An 8898-nucleotide genomic window follows, 5' to 3' on the forward strand; every position below is an offset into this window, starting at 1 on the left:
TCTCTACTTTCTCTTTCTAGAATTTTTTCTCTCTTCATGAATTTTCTCTCTCTAAAAGTCTTATGGATCAGTGGAGGATCCAGATACTTAGATAAATCTTAATTTTGATTAATCCTAAGAGAGGTCCTAGATTTGTATTATTAGGATTGATTATCGGATAATTTTTTTCATATATGATTTTTATATTTGATTAGGGTTATGAAAAAATGATTGTCTGCATATGATATCAAGTGAAATATTTTGTTAAAGAAATTCATAAATCAAAGAAGAATATTAATTTCTGTGCTTGGATCAATCACCGGTAAAGGTAAGAATCCCTGTACATGATCATCATTATATATGTTACTTTACCGTTGGTTTTATCTCATTGATTTTGTATCGTTGGATTTGAGATCGATGAATTTATTATATCTGAGACACTGTTATTTATTTATATGATTTTGAGTATGAGTATGTTATATCAATACATATGTATCAGCGATTGATGGCATGATTATATGGGTATGACATATTTATTACACTGCAAAATTTGAATTGATTAATGAAGTCAAATATTATAATTTCATAAAAATAAAAAAAAAAGAAATATGGTTTGGACTGGTCTTGTCATGTGGAATAGCCTGCCAAGAGCTTATGCTTGGGACAGCCCCCACAGGCTTATGTGTGAAAGAATCTGATCCGAGAAAGATCATGAATGATTTGATCCGAGAAAGATCATAACCACTTTGATCCGAGAAAGATCATGAATATTTCGATCTGAGAAAATCACAGAAATCGATCCAAATAAAAGATCGTCGCATGATCTGGTAGTCCAAAGCCAAAGCCAAAAAGAAAAGGATTAAAGACGATGTGATAATAGAAGAAAATAGAAAGATAAGACATGAAACAATCGTTAAATAAAATTATTTCACTTATTAACGTATAATAATGCATCTCTTTTTAAAACAGATAATCTATAAATGTTTGCAGTATTCTGCACAGTGAACATCGATTTTTATGTGTTATTGCTTATCTTTATTTTCAGATTATATTATTATATTGATGTGATATGGGAGTTCTTACTGGGCTATAAAGCTCACACCCCTTCATCTTTCTTTTCTTCTCAGAGTTACAAGATATCCATAGTTGACTATGGTATAGATTTGTGAGTGAGCAGATGCATAGATAGAGTACCGTTGATACCTGATCAGAGGATTGAAGGAATGTTAATTGTAATTATGCTAGTTTTACGAATTATTATTGAAATTAATTGTTATGAATGTTAATTGTAATGATTTATTTTAGCCTTGCATATTCTTTAGGGCTTGTTCTAAGGATGTGCGGCCATCACGTATCTGACCCGGTGTTAGGTTCGGGGCGTGACAAAAAGTATCAAAGCTTAGGTTTAAGATCACCAGAGATTATGAAGAGATATTAAAACTTTATGTAAGATCAATAGGATTTGACAAAGTGGTATCAGAGCTTAGGTTATGATCACTAAGGATTATAATGTAAGTGATTAGAATATTACAGAGTAATATCAGAGCTTAGGTTATGATCATGTGAGATTTATGATATAAGTGATTAGAATATGATAGAATAATATCAGAGCTTAGGTTTAAGATCACTAAAGATTATGAAGAGATATTAAAACTTTATGCATGATTAATAGGATGTGACAGAGTAATATCAGAGAATATGATAGAACAGTACAAGAGCTCAGGTTTAAGGTCACTAGAGATTGTCATATAAGTGATATCAAAACTTTGAGATTATAATCAATAGAGTATGATTGATAATATCAGAGTTTAAGATTATGATCATAAAGATATGATAGAATGATATTAGAGTTTAGGTTATGATCACTAGAAAATATGATTTAAGTGATATTTGAGTTTAAGGTTATAATTATTTAGAATTATAATTTTAGTGATATCTGAACTTAAGTTATGATCATGAGGAATATGATAGATATAAAAGAGAAGATTCAATATTTAGATTTTGAATCAATAGATATTAAGATAAATTTATGCATAAGTGGCATATGATATCTATAATAAAATTGACAAGTTATATCTTGAATTTCAATTAGTAGGGTGGCCTGAATATAAAAGAGTTGACCCTGGAAGGAACGGGAGGTATTGATATGTTATGTTGAGTATACTCGATGATTTTGGAATACTAAACTTATATGGAAGGAAATCATGATAATTTTTTTAATTTTGATGTTAATTATCTGAGCATTACAAATTTTAAATTTATTAAAAGAAGTTAGGATATGGTCTAAGAAGAAATTTCATCATATGAGAGAAAAATATTTTTGAGCATTGAACCTATAAGAGGATCATATATGAAACTCAATCTTAGATGAAAAAATATACTTGAATTTTATTATGAGAATATGAGATACACATCTTGGTGAAATCTTTGGTTACTCAAAATATCATATTCTAAATATGATTCTTGATCTTTCAAGTTGCATTGAATTTAAGTCAAAAGTTTACTTTTCTAAGTGGATCAAAAGTATTTTGATATTGTTGTTAAATTAAAGAAGAAAATTTATTTTGTCAGAGTATGATATACAGGTTATGATGAAATCTTTAATAATTTATATTACTATCTGTGGATTATTTTTTTTTAAATTTTTCTTATGATTGTTGAAGATGATGAAGTGTATTAATTATTCAAGTCAAAGTTTAAATTTTTTTTTTAAATTAAACTAAGACATCTTGCTAGTGTTAAATTTTGAATGACTTATATAAGGAACAAGATTTTGTATGGATTTATTGATTAATATTAAGGGTTGTGATGAAGGAAGCTCTATAAGAAATAATCAAGTTGATTCTACTTAAGGATGTTGGCTTGAGTTCTTCGAGTTTATCAAGTTAGAATTAATTCTTTTAAAAAGAAAGATTGATTTAGAAATTATCTAAATAATTGTAAGGTAAATTTAAGGTTAACTCAATTGATTCTAAACATGTTAGATTCTTAAAGAGTGATGAAACTTATGCAATGATTTCAAACATAGGAAGTGGATCAAGATTTAATTTTTATGTACTATACCCAAAGGTAGTAAAGATAAAGAAACTTAAAATTTTGCTCTAAGACTTATATGAAATTTGAAGGTTGGATCTATCCTGGATTGATCTAACATATAAAGATATTTTTATCTTTGATAAATTATATAATTTGATAAATTAAGATCAGAGTGCGCAGCAAAAGTATGGTGAATTAAATTGATTAAAAATATTAATCTTTTAAATCAAAAGATATTATGATGGAATACATTAGTTGTAAATAAGGAAGGATTTTATTGATAATGAAAGGATGCTATAAATTTTGATCTAATATGATCATAGCCGGATAATTTTTGTCAGTAGGTTATTTCATTGTAGATAATGCCAAGAAATTCTAGATATCTCAAGTTTATTAACAGCTTGATAGTTCTGATATTAGTTCAAACTTAGAATGTCCTGACATAGATCTCATATTTTTTTTAAAATTTAATATTATTACTTGGACTGATATAGAAGATTGAGGTTTTCTTAAGATGGAGTCTACATATAAAATTTGTTGGAAGGTCAAGAGAAGAAAGAAATCGATGATTGTAAGAGTGCCCGATGTTTGACCTTTATTTATTTTTCTATCAAGAGTAGTCCGAGATAATTATGAATTTCGAGTGGAATGTATTAACAAATAACGGTGGTATATTAATACAATCAAAATATTACAGTTTTTCAAAAAGTTGAGAAATCAATAAGAGGAGATGAATTTGAAATTTCAAATATTTTTGTTATAACAAGATCATGAGAAAAAAATAATATATAAGACATTATCATAAGCTTGAGAATGACATGAAGAATGTACACTTTGAAATATATATCTCGAACGATATAACTTAATTTTCAGAACGAAATTATTTGAAGGGGGAGAATGTAACAACTCGGCCCATTTGGGCCTTGGACCAAGCCCAAAAGCCCAAAGCCCATATAGAAAAAAAAAGGGATGAAGAAGACTCCCGCTGGGAGTCTTCTTCCACCCAAATCATCGGAGGAGAAGTTGAATCCGAGGGAGATTCGACCTCCCCTCCACTCTATAAGACCCCTCTCTCTCTCCTAAACAAACCACAATGATCACCGATCTCTCTCTCTCCTTTCTCCTTGTTTTCTCCAATTGAAGTCAAGGCCTCTCGTACTCGTGCTCGTCAGAAATTGGAGCCGACAATACTGTTAAAGCTTGAGGTAAGCCCTTCTCCTCCTCTCTTCCTCCTTTTCCATGGCCTCGTGCACCCTCATCGGCCGTCGGGATCGTCGAAAAATCCATAAAACATCATGACCCTATTTTGCTCTGTTTCGGTCGGATCATTTCCTCTCTTTTTCGGCCACCGGCGCCGTCGATTGCGACATCTCATCCCTAGAATAGGATCTTCATCCCTTTATCCCTCTTCTTGAAGATCTTGGCCGTCGGTGATCGGCCAATGATCGAAAAATAAGAAAAAAAGGGGCAAATCTTCTATTTTTCAAATCCTTTAAATATCCTGCCGGCTGAACCTCATCGCCGGCCATCCTTTGCTCCACCTCCACTGCTGCCAAACCTCCGACGAAGCCGTCGCCCCCGCCGGAGCCAAGCTGGAGGCCCTCATTCGTCCCTTATTTCGGCCCAAGGGAGGCCGTGGGAAGAAAAGGAAAAAGAAAGAAGAAGAAAGAAGGAAAAGAAAAGAAAAGAAAAGAAAAAGAGAAAAGATAAAGAAAAAGAGAAAAAAAAATAAAAAAAAAAGAAGAAAAGAGAAAAATTTTCTCTCTCTCCTCTCTCTACATTCTCTCTATATTTTTCTCTCTAGATTCTCTCTCTAGACCTTTCTTCTTTATGAATTTTATCTCTCTAGTGTCTTTCTCTCTCTGATTTCATCACGAATCCTAAGATAAAATTGATATGAAAATATGATGACCTGAGATTGCTCCGAAATTCATGCAGTAGATTAGATTCCGATCCGATCTATATTCGAAATTGATAACATCAATCATGGTTAATTCATATTAAGTCACCCTGATATGATCTCTGATGATCTCGATCATGATTATCTTATTTGAAGGATACGAAGATTCTCTTTTCACTTTCTTTCTCTAGAATTTTCTCTCTCTTCATGAATTTTCTCTCTCTAGAAGTCTTATGGATCAGTGGAGGATCCAGATACTTAGATAAATCTTAATTTTGATTAATCCTAAGAAAGGTCCTAGATTTGTGTTATTAAGATTGATTATCGGATAATTTTCTTCATATATGATTTTTATATTTGATTAGGGTTATGAAGAGATGATTGTCTGCATATAATATCGAGTGAAATATTTTGTTAAAAAAATTCATAAATCAAAGAAGAACATTGATTTCTATGCTTGGATCAGTCACCGGTAAAGGTAAGAATTCCTGTACATGATCATCATTATATATGTTACTTTACCATTGGTTTTATCTCATTGATTTTGCGTCGTTGGATTTGAGATCGATGAATTTGTTATATCTGAGACACTGTTATTTATTTATGTAATTTTGAGCATGAGTATGTTATATCAATACATATGTATCAGCGATTGATGGCATGATTATATGGGTGTGACATATTTATTACACTGTAAAATTTGAATTGATTAATGAAGTCAAATATCATAATTTCATGAAAATAAAAAAAAAGAGAAATATTATTTGGACTAGTCTTGTCATGTGGAATAGCCTGCCAGGAGCTTATGCCTGGGACAGCCCCCACAGGCTTATGTGTGGAAGAATCTGATCCGAGAAAGATCATGAATAATTTGATCCGAGAAAGATCATGGCCACTTTGATCCGAGAAAGATGATGAATATTTGATCCGAGAAAGATCACAGAAATCGATCCGAATAAAAGATCATCGTATGATCCTGGTAGTCCAAAGCCAAAGCCAAAAAGAAAATGATTAAAGACGATGTGATAATAGAAGAAAATAGAAAGATAAGACATGAAACAATCGTTGAATAAAATTATTTCACTTATTAACATATGATAATGCATCTCTTTTTAAAACAGATAATCTATAAATGTTTGCAGTATTCTGGACAGTGAACATCGGCTTTTATGTGTTATTGCTTATCTTTATTTTCAGATTATATTATTATATTGGTGTGATATGGGAGTTCTTACTGGGCTGTAAAGCTCACACCCCTTTATCTTTCTTTTCTTCTCAGAGTTACAAGATGTCCATAGTTAGCTATGGTATGGATTTGTGAGTGAGCAGATGCATAGATAGAGTACCGTTGATACCTGATCAGAGAATTGAAGGAATGTTAATTGTAATTATGCTAGTTTTACGAATTATTATTGAAATTAATTGTTATGGATGTTAAGGTTGTAATGATTTATTTTGGCCTTGCATATTCTTTAGGGCTTGCTCTAAGGAGTGTGAGGCCATCACGTATTCGATCCGGATGTTGGGTTGGGGCATGACAAATGCTCTTGTAACTTTCAATCTATAAAGGATAGAAATACCCTCCATATTTCTTCTCCTCCCACATCGGCTCTCCCTCTCACAAACCACTGCCAACTGGGTTCTTCCATCCCATACATCTCTCTCACATGATACTGAGGACATGAATGAGGGCCTCCTCCCCCACACATAGGTATTTATCGCTAGCCTTTCCAAAACTACCTCCTTTCCAATCCATTTCGCTATAAGAAAATTTGACTCCCCATCCCAAACCCAAAATCTCCCTCTCTCTTTCTTCATAGAAAAAGAGAGATATTGTGGTTGGAGCCTTAGTTGCAGAGAGATATTGCATAGAAGTTTTTATTTCTGTTGTTTGAGATTTTTGTAGGAGACTTGACTAAAAAATCCATCCAACGTAAAATAATATTATTGATGGGAGGGATGGTGCAGGATGAGGAATCGTCGTCAGTGATATCATCGTCGCTGTAGTGTTTCTCACTGATGTCCCTCTCACCAACAGCGCAGCTGATGTTGCCGCCGATGACATGGCTACAAGAGCTGAAGTCTGATGAGAGGGGCTATATTTTATCCATCTTCTCCTCAACTGCACCAACCACATCGCTGTTGGCAAGCTCGAACATGCCAACACGTCTCTCGAGCATTTTTACTTCTTGCTGCTTCTGATAGCAACACCATGCAGTGCATCGCATCCTACTTCATGGAGAACCACGCCCGCCATATCCTTTGCTTCTGGTCGGGCCTCTATCGTGCGCTCCACCCTCTATTGGTGGCACCGATCCAACCGACATCCGAGGCCTTCCTCACCCACCATCACTTCTTCGACCTCTGCCCATTTGTCAGCCTTACTTTCCTCATTTTCAACCAGGCCATCCTTGAGGCAATAGAGGGGGAGCACCACTTCCGATGGCACCCAATGGGCCGCCCCCTCCAGGCCCTCCGTGCTCCTCCAGGCCCAGTGGTAAATTAATTATATACCATGTTAATTTAACTTTATAACATATATATATAACTGTATACAATAGTAAATTAACTATATACTATATTTATTTAACTATGTATAGTATTAATTTAATTGTATACAGTATTCATTTAATTGTATACCATATTCATTTAATTATATATCATATTTAGTTAATTATATACTATATTAATTTAACCATGTACAATATTTATTTAACTATGTATAGTGATAAATTAACTGTGTACCATATTAATTTAACTATATACAGTATTCATTTAACTGTGTGTAGTAGTAAATCAACTGTATATCATGTTAATTTATCTATATTAATTTAACTATGTATAGTATTCATTTAATTATATGTAGTGGTAAATTAACTATATACCATATTAATTTAACTGTGTACAATATTCATTTAACTATGCAGTATTTATTTAACTATGTATCATATTAATTTAATTACATACCATATTTAGTTAACTATATATCATATTTATTTAATTTTATATAATATTTATTTAACTGTGTATAATATTCATTTAACTATGTACCATATCAATTTAAATATATATCATATTTAGTTAACTATATATTATGTTAATTTAATTATGTACAATATTTATTTAATTGTGTATCATATTAATTTAACTGTATACTATATTTAGTTAACTATGTACCATGTTAATTTAACTATGTCCAGTATTCATTTAACTATATATAGCATTCATTATACGATATTAATTTAACTGTATACCATATTTGGTTAACTATATATCATATTTATTTAACTATGTACAGTATTCATTTAATTGTATACTATATTAATTTAACTATGTATCATATTTATTTAATTATATAATATTCATTTAACTATATTCAGTATTTATTTAATTATGTACTATATTAATTTAACTATGTATAATAATAAATTAATTGTATATCATGTTTTGTTAACTATATATCATATTAATTTAACTGTGTATAGTGATGAATTAACTATATATCATATTAATTTAACTGTATATAATATTCATTTAACTATATATAATAGTAAATTAACTATGTACAGTGGTAAATTACTGTGTATCATGCATATATAACTGTGCATAATAGCAAATTAACTGTGTATTATATTTATTTAACTATGTACCATATTTATTTAACTATAATCTAGATATATTTGAGTTTTAGTCAATAAAAGTTTTTTGTTAGAGTGGTGTCAAAAGGAGATCAAAAGTTAGATTTTTATTTTTTTATTATTATTATAGCTCATAAAAATCTTAGCTAATGTGATGAATATTATTGATCTGATCTACCATCCAAACCAATACACTACGAGTCAAAAAAAGCCCTCTCATCCCATCACATCTTCATTACTCCTATCCACATACCCCACTACCCATAGTTTTAGAAAGTGATTGCTTGATATCCAGATCCATAGGCAATCCAATAAAGAAAATCCAACAACCGATGTGAAAGGACT

The sequence above is a fragment of the Elaeis guineensis genome, chromosome 13 (assembly GCF_000442705.2).
Source record: "Elaeis guineensis isolate ETL-2024a chromosome 13, EG11, whole genome shotgun sequence".
Lineage (NCBI taxonomy): Eukaryota > Viridiplantae > Streptophyta > Magnoliopsida > Arecales > Arecaceae > Elaeis > Elaeis guineensis.